This window comes from Eriocheir sinensis, unplaced genomic scaffold, assembly GCF_024679095.1.
Source record: "Eriocheir sinensis breed Jianghai 21 unplaced genomic scaffold, ASM2467909v1 Scaffold844, whole genome shotgun sequence".
Classification (NCBI taxonomy): Eukaryota; Metazoa; Arthropoda; class Malacostraca; order Decapoda; family Varunidae; genus Eriocheir; species Eriocheir sinensis.
The window spans coordinates 25,414-39,162 of record NW_026112213.1 but is presented as its reverse complement, the minus strand read 5'-3'; the positions used below and the strand labels follow the sequence as shown (position 1 = coordinate 39,162).

General features: G+C 44.5%; 1 long non-coding RNA gene across 2 annotated transcripts in view; it reads left to right on the top strand.

The window, feature by feature from the left end:
• The window catches only part of LOC126994657 (uncharacterized), a 34,422-nt gene extending 21,825 nt beyond the window's left edge, over nucleotides 1-12,597 (top strand). The window contains exons 5-6 of one of the 2 annotated variants that reach the window (XR_007749382.1): nucleotides 11,059-11,816; nucleotides 11,910-12,597. This is a non-coding gene — a long non-coding RNA (uncharacterized LOC126994657). The remainder of the gene's footprint in view (nucleotides 1-11,058; nucleotides 11,817-11,909) is intronic. The other variant, XR_007749384.1, reaches the window with a different exon arrangement.
• The last annotated feature ends 1,152 nt before the right edge of the window (nucleotides 12,598-13,749 follow it).

Below are 13,749 nucleotides of genomic sequence, written 5' to 3'. Positions count from 1 at the left end.
TGAACCTGAAGAAACACCTATTTGACAAGGCCTTCATAGGAGTTGAGGGCATTTCCAGTAGTAGTTCTATGACCCTGGTGGTAGTGTGACCCCTCCTCTGTCATGAACCTGTAGAAACACCTATTTGACAAGGCTTTCATAGGAGTTGAGGGCATTTCCAGTAGCAGTTCTATGACCCTGGTGGTAGTGTGACCCCTCCTCTGTACCATGAACCTGAAGAAACACCTATTTGACAAGGCTTTCATAGGAGTTGAGGGCATTTCCAGGAGTAGTTCTATGACCCTGGTGGTAGTGTGACCCCTCCTCTGTCATGAACCTGAAGAAACACCTATTTGACAAGGCTTTCATAGGAGTTGAGGTCATTTCCAGGAGTAGTTCTATGACCCTGGTGGTAGTGTGACCCCTCCTCTGTACCATGAACCTGAAGAAACACCTATTTGACAAGGCTTTCATAGGAGTTGAGGCATTTCCAGTAGTTCTATGACCCTGGTGGTAGTGTGACCCCTCCTCTGTACCATGAACCTGAAGAAACACCTATTTGACAAGGCTTTCATAGGAGTTGAGGGCATTTCCAGGAGTAGTTCTATGACCCTGGTGGTAGTGTGACCCCTCCTCTGTACCATGAACCTGAAGAAACACCTATTTGACAAGGCTTTCATAGGAGTTGAGGGCATTTCCAGGAGTAGTTCTATGACCCTGGTGGTAGTGTGACCCCTCCTCTGTACCATGAACCTGAAGAAACACCTATTTGACAAGGCTTTCATAGGAGTTGAGGGCATTTCCAGTAGTAGTTCTATGACCCTGGTGGTAGTGTGACCCCTCCTCTGTACCATGAACCTGAAGAAACACCTATTTGACAAGGCTTTCATAGGCATTGAGGGCATTTCCAGGAGTAGTTCTATGACCCTGGTGGTAGTGTGACCCTTCCTCTGTACCATGAACCTGAAGAAACACCTATTTGACAAGGCTTTCATAGGAGTTGAGGGCATTTCCAGTAGTAGTTCTATGACCCTGGTGGTAGTGTGACCCCTCCTCTGTCATGAACCTGAAGAAACACCTATTTGACAAGGCCTTCATAGGAGTTGAGGGCATTTCCAGTAGTAGTTCTATGACCCTGGTGGTAGTGTGACCCCTCCTCTGTACCATGAACCTGAAGAAACACCTATTTGACAAGGCTTTCATAGGAGTTTAGGGCATTTCCAGGAGTAGTTCTATGACCCTGGTGGTAGTGTGACCCCTCCTTTGTCATGAACCTGAAGAAACACCTAATTGACAAGGCTTTCATAGGAGTTGAGGGCATTTCCAGTAGTAGTTCTATGACCCTGGTGGTAGTGTGACCCCTCCTCTGTACCATGAACCTGAAGAAATACCTATTTGACAAGGCTTTCATAGGAGTTGAGGCATTTCCAGGAGTAGTTCTATGACCCTGGTGGTAGTGTGACCCTCCTCTTTACCATGAACCTGAAGAAACACCTATTTGACAAGGCTTTCATAGGAGTTGAGGGCATTTCCAGTAGTAGTTCTATGACCCTGGTGGTAGTGTGACCCCTCCTCTGTCATGAACCTGTAGAAACACCTATTTGACAAGGCTTTCATAGGAGTTGAGGGCATTTCCAGTAGCAGTTCTATGACCCTGGTGGTAGTGTGACCCCTCCTCTGTACCATGAACCTGAAGAAACACCTATTTGACAAGGCTTTCATAGGAGTTGAGGGCATTTCCAGGAGTAGTTCTATGACCCTGGTGGTAGTGTGACCTCCTCTGTACCATGAACCTGAAGAAACACCTATTTGACAAGGCTTTCATAGGAGTTGAGGGCATTTCCAGTAGTAGCTCTATGACCCTGGTGGTAGTGTGACCCCTCCTCTGTACCATCAACCTGAAGAAACACCTATTTGACAAGGCTTTCATAGGAGTTGAGGGCATTTCCAGGAGTAGTTCTATGACCCTGGTGGTAGTGTGACCCCTCCTCTGTACCATGAACCTGAAGAAACACCTATTTGACAAGGCTTTCATAGGAGTTGAGGGCATTTCCAGGAGTAGTTCTATGACCCTGGTGGTAGTGTGTAACATCCTCTGTACCATGAACCTGAAGAAACACCTATTTGACAAGGCTTTCATAGGAGTTGAGGGCATTTCCAGTAGTAGTTCTATGACCCTGGTGGTAGTGTGACCCCTCCTCTGTACCATGAACCTGAAGAAACACCTATTTGACAAGGCTTTCATAGGCATTGAGGGCATTTCCAGGAGTAGTTCTATGACCCTGGTGGTAGTGTGACCCTTCCTCTGTACCATGAACCTGAAGAAACACCTATTTGACAAGGCTTTCATAGGAGTTGAGGGCATTTCCAGTAGTAGTTCTATGACCCTGGTGGTAGTGTGACCCCTCCTCTGTCATGAACCTGAAGAAACACCTATTTGACAAGGCCTTCATAGGAGTTGAGGGCATTTCCAGTAGTAGTTCTATGACCCTGGTGGTAGTGTGACCCCTCCTCTGTACCATGAACCTGAAGAAACACCTATTTGACAAGGCTTTCATAGGAGTTTAGGGCATTTCCAGGAGTAGTTCTATGACCCTGGTGGTAGTGTGACCCCTCCTTTGTCATGAACCTGAAGAAACACCTAATTGACAAGGCTTTCATAGGAGTTGAGGGCATTTCCAGTAGTAGTTCTATGACCCTGGTGGTAGTGTGACCCCTCCTCTGTACCATGAACCTGAAGAAATACCTATTTGACAAGGCTTTCATAGGAGTTGAGGGCATTTCCAGGAGTAGTTCTATGACCCTGGTGGTAGTGTGACCCCTCCTCTGTACCATGAACCTGAAGAAACACCTATTTGACAAGGCTTTCATAGGAGTTGAGGGCATTTCCAGTAGTAGTTCTATGACCCTGGTGGTAGTGTGACCCCTCCTCTGTCATGAACCTGTAGAAACACCTATTTGACAAGGCTTTCATAGGAGTTGAGGGCATTTCCAGTAGCAGTTCTATGACCCTGGTGGTAGTGTGACCCCTCCTCTGTACCATGAACCTGAAGAAACACCTATTTGACAAGGCTTTCATAGGAGTTGAGGGCATTTCCAGGAGTAGTTCTATGACCCTGGTGGTAGTGTGACCCCTCCTCTGTACCATGAACCTGAAGAAACACCTATTTGACAAGGCTTTCATAGGAGTTGAGGGCATTTCCAGTAGTAGCTCTATGACCCTGGTGGTAGTGTGACCCCTCCTCTGTACCATCAACCTGAAGAAACACCTATTTGACAAGGCTTTCATAGGAGTTGAGGGCATTTCCAGTAGTAGTTCTATGACCCTGGTGGTAGTGTGACCCCTCCTCTGTCATGAACCTGAAGAAACACCTATTTGACAAGGCCTTCATAGGAGTTGAGGGCATTTCCAGTAGTAGTTCTATGACCCTGGTGGTAGTGTGACCCCTCCTCTGTACCATGAACCTGAAGAAACACCTATTTGACAAGGCTTTCATAGGAGTTGAGGGCATTTCCAGTAGTAGTTCTATGACCCTGGTGGTAGTGTGACCCCTCCTCTGTACCATGAACCTGAAGAAACACCTATTTGACAAGGCTTTCATAGGAGTTTATGGCATTTCCAGGAGTAGTTCTATGACCCTGGTGGTAGTGTGACCCCTCCTCTGTACCATGAACCTGAAGAAACACCTATTTGACAAGGCTTTCATAGGAGTTGAGGGCATTTCCAGTAGTAGTTCTATGACCCTGGTGGTAGTGTGACCCCTCCTCTGTACCATGAACCTGAAGAAACACCTATTTGACAAGGCTTTCATAGGAGTTGAGGGCATTTCCAGGAGTAGTTCTATGACCCTGGTGGTAGTGTGACCCCTCCTCTGTACCATGAACCTGAAGAAACACCTATTTGACAAGGCTTTCATAGGAGTTGAGGGCATTTCCAGTAGTAGTTCTATGACCCTGGTGGTAGTGTGACCCCTCCTCTGTCATGAACCTGAAGAAACACCTATTTGACAAGGCCTTCATAGGAGTTGAGGGCATTTCCAGTAGTAGTTCTATGACCCTGGTGGTAGTGTGACCCCTCCTCTGTCATGAACCTGTAGAAACACCTATTTGACAAGGCTTTCATAGGAGTTGAGGGCATTTCCAGTAGCAGTTCTATGACCCTGGTGGTAGTGTGACCCCTCCTCTGTACCATGAACCTGAAGAAACACCTATTTGACAAGGCTTTCATAGGAGTTGAGGGCATTTCCAGGAGTAGTTCTATGACCCTGGTGGTAGTGTGACCCTCCTCTGTCATGAACCTGAAGAAACACCTATTTGACAAGGCTTTCATAGGAGTTGAGGGCATTTCCAGTAGTTCTATGACCCTGGTGGTAGTGTGACCCTCCTCTGTACCATGAACCTGAAGAAACACCTATTTGACAAGGCTTTCATAGGAGTTGAGGGCATTTCAGTAGTAGTTCTATGACCCTGGTGGTAGTGTGACCCTCCTCTGTACCATGAACCTGAAGAAACACCTATTTGACAAGGCTTTCATAGGAGTTGAGGGCATTTCCAGGAGTAGTTCTATGACCCTGGTGGTAGTGTGACCCCTCCTCTGTACCATGAACCTGAAGAAACACCTATTTGACAAGGCTTTCATAGGAGTTGAGGGCATTTCCAGTAGTAGTTCTATGACCCTGGTGGTAGTGTGACCCTCCTCTGTCATGAACCTGAAGAAACACCTATTTGACAAGGCCTTCATAGGAGTTGAGGGCATTTCCAGTAGTAGTTCTATGACCCTGGTGGTAGTGTGACCCCTCCTCTGTCATGAACCTGTAGAAACACCTATTTGACAAGGCTTTCATAGGAGTTGAGGGCATTTCCAGTAGCAGTTCTATGACCCTGGTGGTAGTGTGACCCCTCCTCTGTACCATGAACCTGAAGAAACACCTATTTGACAAGGCTTTCATAGGAGTTGAGGGCATTTCAGGAGTAGTTCTATGACCCTGGTGGTAGTGTGACCCTCCTCTGTCATGAACCTGAAGAAACACCTATTTGACAAGGCTTTCATAGGAGTTGAGGGCATTTCCAGGAGTAGTTCTATGACCCTGGTGGTAGTGTGACCCTTCCTCTGTACCATGAACCTGAAGAAACACCTATTTGACAAGGCTTTCATAGGAGTTGAGGGCATTTCCAGTAGTAGTTCTATGACCCTGGTGGTAGTGTGACCCCTCCTCTGTACCATGAACCTGAAGAAACACCTATTTGACAAGGCTTTCATAGGAGTTGAGGGCATTTCCAGGAGTAGTTCTATGACCCTGGTGGTAGTGTGACCCCTCCTCTGTACCATGAACCTGAAGAAACACCTATTTGACAAGGCTTTCATAGGAGTTGAGGGCATTTCCAGGAGTAGTTCTATGACCCTGGTGGTAGTGTGACCCGTCCTCTGTACCATGAACCTGAAGAAACACCTATTTGACAAGGCTTTCATAGGAGTTGAGGGCATTTCCAGGAGTAGTTCTATGACCCTGGTGGTAGTGTGACCCCTCCTCTGTACCATGAACCTGAAGAAACACCTATTTGACAAGGCTTTCATAGGAGTTGAGGGCACTTCCAGGAGTAGTTCTATGACCCTGGTGGTAGTGTGACCCTCCTCTGTACCATGAACCTGAAGAAACACCTATTTGACAAGGCTTTCATAGGAGTTGAGGGCATTTCCAGGAGTAGTTCCATGACCCTGGTGGTAGTGTGACCCTCCTCTGTACCATGAACCTGAAGAAACACCTATTTGACAAGGCTTTCATAGGAGTTGAGGGCATTTCCAGTAGTAGTTCTATGACCCTAGTGGTAGTGTGAACCCTCCTCTGTAATGAACATGATGAAAAACCTATTTGACAAGGATTTCATAGGAGTTGAGGGCATTTCCAGTAGTAGTTCTATGACCCTGGTGGTAGTGTGACCCCTCCTCTGTCATGAACCTGAAGAAACACCTATTTGACAAGGCTTTCATAGGAGTTGAGGGCATTTCCAGGAGTAGTTCTATGACCCTGGTGGTAGTGTGACCCTTCCTCTGTACCATGAACCTGTAGAAACACTCATGAGAACCCAATTGACCCCCTCTTTGACCTTTATGAATACGTAATGTGAGAAGCGAAGGTGTCTTGCAATACCGCCCTTAGAGAACACTCATTAGAACCCGATTTATAACTTTTTTGGGCGGTACATAAAATCCCTGCTCAAGGTCTCCATACAGCAGGAGGTGTAACGTATGTGTGGGTTTTCGAGCAAAATCTGGAAACCTATCTGCGTTATTGGGGCTATTTCCATGCAAATGGGGACTTTCCTGGGAGAGTACATCACGGCAAAGCCATTTCTGGTCTCAAAATTGTGATACAGCGCCTACCGGTCGAGATAGCCTTGTATCTCGTTCTGTCTCTCTCTTATCTCTGTGTTATGTAAAGGCTGGCCTCTAACAATACATGCAAAAACATATGTAACTGTACCTAATGGGCTATTAAGAAATGTTTCAAATGTTTTAAATGTTTCAAATGTTCTGTCTTTACCTCACAGTTAATTCATTCTTCCTCATATATATATCTTGATTGCCCTCTCATCTTTTTAATTAATCCTCGATCGCTCTCTCTAAATCATCCCAGCCAGCTGTTCCTCATAGTGGCTCTCGCACACCTGTACACAATTTTCTGTACATACCAAGATACACTTCTAATCGTCAGCCAACTCTAATATAAATTCTTTCTCCCACTCCTCTTTATAATAGTTCTGTCTCTCTTATCTCTGTGTGTTCTGTCTTTACCTCACAGATCATCATTTCTCTCTATCTCATAACTCTTGCCTTATGTCTAGTTCTGTCTCTCTTTGTGTGTTCTGTCTTTACCTCACAGATCATCATTTCTCTGTATCTCATAACTCTTGCCTTATGTCTGGTTCTGTCTCTCTTTGTGTGTTCTGTCTTTACCTCACAGTTCATCATTTCTCTCTATCTCATAATTCTTGCCTCCTGTCTATAGTTCTGTCTCAATCTTTGTGTGTTCTGTCTTTACCTCACAGTTATCATTTCTCTCTATCTCATAACTCTTGCCTCCTGTCTAGTTCTGTCTCTCTTTGTGTGTTCTGTCTTTACCTCACAGTTCATCATTTCTCTGTATCTCATAACTCTTGCCTCCTGTCTAGTTCTGTCTCTCTCTGTGTGTTCTGTCTTTACCTCACAGATCATCATTTCTCTCTATCTCATAACTCTTGCCTCCTGTCTAGTTCTGTCTCTCTTTGTGTGTTCTGTCTTTACCTCACAGTTCATCATTTCTCTGTATCTCATAATTGTTGCCTTAATTATGTCTAGTTCTGTCTCTCTTTGTGTGTTCTGTCTTTACCTCACAGATCATCATTTCTCTCTATCTCATAACTCTTGCCTCCTGTCTAGTTCTGTCTCTCTTTGTGTGTTCTGTCTTTACCTCACAGATCATCATTTCTCTATCTCATAACTCTTGCCTCCTGTCTAGTTCTGTCTCTCTTTGTGTGTTCTGTCTTTACCTCACAGATCATCATTTCTCTCTATCTCATAATTATTGCCTCCTCTCTAGTTCTGTCTCTTTGTGTGTTCTGTCTTTACCTCACAGATCATCATTTCTCATCTCATAACTCTTGCCTCCTGTCTAGTTCTGTCTCTCTTTGTGTGTTCTGTCTTTACCTCACAGTTCATCATTTCTCTCTATCTCATAATTCTTGCCTCCTGTCTAGTTCTGTCTCTCTTATCTCTGTGTGTTCTGTCTTTACCTCACAGTTCATCATTTCTCTCTATCTCATAACTCTTGCCTCCTGTCTAGTTCTGTCTCTCTTTGTGTGTTCTGTCTTTACCTCACAGTTCATCATTTCTCTCTATCTCATAATTCTTGCCTCCTGTCTAGTTCTGTCTCTCTTTGTGTGTTCTGTCTTTACCTCACAGATCATCATTTCTCTCTATCTCATAACTCTTGCCTTATGTCAAGTTCTGTCTCTCTTTGTGTGTTCTGTCCTTACCTCACAGTTCATCATTTCTCTATCTCATAATTGTTGCCTTATGTCTAGTTCTGTCTCTTTGTGTGTTCTGTCTTTACCTCACAGATCATCATTTCTCTCTATCTCATAACTCTTGCCTCCTGTCTAGTTCTGTCTCTTTGTGTGTTCTGTCTTTACCTCACAGATCATCATTTCTCTGTATCTCATAACTCTTGCCTTATGTCTAGTTCTGTCTCTCTTATCTCTGTGTGTTCTGTCTTTACCTCACAGATCATCATTTCTCTCTATCTCATAACTCTTGCCTAATGTCTAGTTCTGTCTCTTTGTGTGTTCTGTCTTTACCTCACAGATCATCATTTCTCTCTATCTCATAACTCTTGCCTCCTGTCTAGTTCTGTCTCTCTTTGTGTGTTCTGTCTTTACCTCACAGATCATCATTTCTCTCTATCTCATAACTCTTGCCTCCTGTCTAGTTCTGTCTCTCTTTGTGTGTTCTGTCTTTACCTCACAGTTCATCATTTCTCTGTATCTCATAATTCTTGCCTTATGTCTAGTTCTGTCTCTCTCTGTGTGTTCTGTCCTTACCTCACAGTTCATAATTTCTCTATCTCATAACTCTTGCCTTATGTGTAGTTCTGTCTCTCTTTGTGTGTTCTGTCTTTACCTCACAGATCAACATTTCTCTCTATCTCATAACTCTTGCCTTATGTCTAGTTCTGTTTCTTTGTGTGTTCTGTCTTTACCTCACAGTTCATAATTTCTCTCTATCTCATAACTCTTGCCTTATGTCTAGTTCTGTCTCTCTTTGTGTGTTCTGTCTTTACCTCACAGATCATCATTTCTCTCTATCTCATAACTCTTGCCTTATGTCAAGTTCTGTCTCTCTTTGTGTGTTCTGTCCTTACCTCACAGTTCATCATTTCTCTATCTCATAATTGTTGCCTTATGTCTAGTTCTGTCTCTCTTTGTGTGTTCTGTCTTTACCTCACAGATCATCATTTCTCTATCTCATAATTGTTGCCTTATGTCTAGTTCTGTCTCTCTTTGTGTGTTCTGTCTTTACCTCACAGATCATCATTTCTCTCTATCTCATAACTCTTGCCTTATGTCTAGTTCTGTACGTCTCTCTTATCTTTGTGTGTTCTGTCTTTACCTCACAGTTCATCATTTCTCTATCTACAATTGTTGCCTTTAATTATGTCAAGTTCTGTCTCTCTTTGTGTGTTCTGTCTTTACCTCACAGATCATCATTTCTCTATCTCATAACTCTTGCCTAATGTCTAGTTCTGTCTCTCTTATCTCTGTGTTCTGTCTTTACCTCACAGATCATTATTTCTCTCTATCTCATAACTCTTGCCTTATGTCTGGTTCTGTCTCTCTTTGTGTGTTCTGTCTTTACCTCACAGTTCATCATTTCTCTATCTCATAACTCTTGCCTCCTGTCTAGTTCTGTCTCTGTGTGTTCTGTCTTTACCTCACAGATCATCATTTCTCTATCTCATAACTCTTGCCTCCTGTCTAGTTCTGTCTCTGTGTGTTCTGTCTTTACCTCACAGATCATCATTTCTCTCTCTCAAAACTGCCTCCTGTCTAGTTCTGTCTCTCTTGTGTGTTCTGTCTTTACCTCACAGATCATCATTTCTCTATCTCATAACTCTTGCCTCCTGTCTAGTTCTGTCTCTCTTTGTGTGTTCTGTCTTTACCTCACGGTTCATCATTTCTCTGTATCTCATAACTCTTGCCTCCTGTCTAGTTCTGTCTCTCTTTGTGTGTTCTGTCTTTACCTCACAGATCATCATTTCTCTCTATCTCATAACTCTTGCCTTATGTCTAGTTCTGTCTCTCTTTGTGTGTTCTGTCTTTGCCTCACAGTTCATCATTTCTCTATCTCATAACTCTTGCCTTAATTATGTCTAGTTCTGTCTCTCTTTGTGTGTTTTGTCTTTACCTCACAGATCATCATTTCTCTGTATCTCATAACTCTTGCCTTATGTCTAGTTCTGTCTCTTGTGTGTTATGTGTTTACCTCACAGATCATCATTTCTCTCTATCTCATAACTCTTGCCTCCTGTCTAGTTCTGTCTCTCTTTGTGTGTTCTGTCTTTACCTCACAGATCATCATTTCTCTCTATCTCATAACTCTTGCCTCCTGTCTAGTTCTGTCTCTCTTTGTGTGTTCTGTCTTTACCTCACAGTTCATCATTTCTCTCTATCTCATAACTCTTGCCTTATGTCTAGTTCTGTCTCTCTTTGTGTGTTCTGTCTTTACCTCACAGTTCATCATTTCTCTGTATCTCATAATTGTTGCCTTAATTATGTATGTTTAAATAGTATCAGGAAGTATTTGGTTACCTAACAAAAGCAAGGGTTGGGTGAGAAGAATTTACCTCAGCGCTGCTCCACATTAACCAAATCCGCTGTGGTTGGCACGTATTTGGCCTTCACTGGTAGCCTGGTAGCGTAACACTCCCATGCCTTTCTCTGCCTCTGTGATAGATAGTGGGGTGTTTATCTTGTGGTATTTGTAAGGGAATGTTGGGGATGGAAAGGGAATGGGAGCCAGTAAGAGAGAAAGGGAGATTGGAAAGGGAAAAAATGCAAAGAGAAACTAATAGAGAATCTTGAAGCTCTACACTGTATTTAATATTGTGTAATGGACTGATAAAGGTCTTGAAAGGTAAGGTTTGTATTACTACTGAAGTCCTGCACCACATTTAATAGCCAGGTAATGGACTGATGAAGGTCTTGAAAGGTAAGGTTTGTATTACTACTGAAGTCCTGCACCACATTTAATAGCCAGGTAATGGACTGATGAAGGTCTTGTAAGGTCTTGAGAGGTTTGAGAGGAACCCTGTACCCTGCCTTCCACTACACACACACACACACACACACACACACACACACACACACACACACACACACACACACACACACACACACACACACACACACAAAAAAATATATATATAAAAAAATAGCCCAGTGATTTTTCCATTTCTTTACTTGCCTCCTAAAACATAACCCACCCTCGTTTGACCCCACCATGACCTCTCGCGACCTAACCTAACCTGACCTGACCTTTCCCAGGGAGCGTCAGCGGAGATCGAGCTGGCGGAAGGTTGGCGGCTGGGTCAAGCTCGCAACGGACAAGGAGTTCTATGAGATGTGCTCGGCGGATGTTGTTGACCTCGGCCACATCAATGTTACTAAGGTGGTGGAGGTGGGGAACGGCATCTACATTGACGACGGACTCAAGGAGATCGCTGAGACTACTACTACTACTATTACTATTACTATCCTCTATACTGATATGTGTACTATTAAATCCTCTATACTGCTACTATGTGTACTATTGAATCCCTTATATAGTACTTCCATGACAGCTGATCGGTGATACTACTGCTACTACTACTATGACCACTCAATCCCTGGTAAGTACAATGTCATTATCATCATTATTTAGGTTAAGGTCCATTTAATTCAATCTTCCTGAGCGGTTGGACGCTTTATGGCTCTCCTCCATTCTACTCTGTCTTCCGCCCAATGCTTATACAGTCCTATCAATCCCAAGTCTTCCTGTACACACCTTCTCCATGTTTTCCTAGGTCTACCAACTGGTCTCCTTCCTTCTACCTCCATTCTACTCTGTCTTCTGCCCAATGCTCATCCAATCCCATCAGTGCCAAGTCTTCCTGTACACACCTTCTCCATGTTTTCCTAGGTCTACCAACTGGTCTCCTTCCTTCTACCTCCAATCTCTCCAACACTCCCAGCACTGTATCCTCCCCTGCTCTCTTTACATGTCCAAACCATCGGAGTCTTTCCCTTCTGAGCACTGTTTCCAGGTCCTCTACTAAAACTCCCAGCACTGTGTCCTCCCCTGCTCTCTTTACATGTCCAAACCATTGGAGTCTTTCCCTTCTGAGCACTGTTTCCAGGTCCTCTACTAAAACTCCCAGCACTGTGTCCTCCCCTGCTCTCTTTACATGTCCAAACCATCGGAGTCTTTCCCTTCTGAGCACTGTTTCCAGGTCCTCTACTAAAACTCCCAGCACTGTGTCCTCCCCTGCTCTCTTTACATGTCCAAACCATCGGAGTCTTTCCCTTCTGAGCACTGTTTCCAGGTCCTCTACTAAAACTCCCAGCACTGTGTCCTCCCCTGCTCTCTTTACATGTCTCTGCCAAATATTTCCCTCTCCCTGCCTCTGTCCCTGCCAAATCACTCTCTCCATGCCTGTGTCCCTGCCATATCTCTCCCTCCCTGCCAAATCTAGCCTCTCCTCCTTACCTAACCTACCTTACCCTACCCTAAGCTACCCTAACCTACCTCTCTCTCCACCAGGTTGACAAGCCCGTCCATGGTGAAGAAGCCTTGTCCTACCTGCGCTGAGGTGACCCATGTGGGCAACACTACCATGGACGGAGCAGTGGGGGAGGCGGTGGCTGAGTGGATAGCATGATGGCGCCACATTCGGGACAACGCGAGTTCAATCCCCGCCCGGTGCCACCAAGCTGGGATTTTTCAGCCGCCGCCGAGTGGCTTAAAACTACCCACATGCTGTCCAGAAGACCACCTATCAACCCGGACTCTAGATTCTAGGATTAAAGATGAGCTCCGGGAGGGCAGCATGTGGCGTATGTATATACTTATGAATGTATATACTTAGAATATCTCTTTGATAAGGTTTTCGTCAGAGTTGTGGATATTTCCAGGGGTAGTTTTATGACCCTGGTGGTAGTGTGACCCCTCCTCTGTACCATGAACCTGAAGGAACACCTATTTGACAAGGCTTTCATAGGAGTTGAGGGCATTTCCAGGAGTAGTTCTATGACCCTGGTGGTAGTGTGACCCCTCCTCTGTACCATGAACCTGAAGAAACACCTATTTGACAAGGCTTTCATAGGAGTTTAGGGCATTTCCAGTAGTAGTTCTATGACCCTGGTGGTAGTGTGACCCCTCCTCTGTACCATGAACCTGAAGAAACACCTATTTGACAAGGCTTTCATAGGAGTTTAGGGCATTTCCAGTAGTAGTTCTATGACCCTGGTGGTAGTGTGACCCCTCCTCTGTACCATGAACCTGAAGAAACACCTATTTGACAAGGCTTTCATAGGAGTTGAGGGCATTTCCAGGAGTAGTTCTATGACCCTGGTGGTAGTGTGACCCTTCCTCTGTACCATGAACCTGAAGAAACACCTATTTGACAAGGCTTTCATAGGAGTTGATGGCATTTCCATGAACCTGAATTTGACAAGGCTTTCATAGGAGTTGAGGGCATTTCCAGTAGTAGTTTTATGACCCTGGTGGTTGTGTGACACCTCCTCTGTACCATGAACCTGAAGAAACACCTATTTGACAAGGCTTTCATAGGAGTTTAGGGCATTTCCAGGAGTAGTTCTATGACCCTGGTGGTAGTGTGACCCTTCCTCTGTACCATGAACCTGAAGAAACACCTATTTGACAAGGCTTTCATAGGAGTTTAGGGCATTTCCAGGAGTAGTTCTATGACCCTGGTGGTAGTGTGACCCCTCCTCTGTACCATGAACCTGAAGAAACACCTATTTGACAAGGCTTTCATAGGAGTTTAGGGCATTTCCAGTAGTAGTTCTATGACCCTGGTGGTAGTGTGACCCCTCCTCTGTACCATGAACCTGAAGAAACACCTATTTGACAAGGCTTTCATAGGAGTTGAGGGCATTTCCAGGAGTAGTTCTATGACCCTGGTGGTAGTGTGACCCCTCCTCTGTACCATGAACCTGTAGAAACACTCATGAGAA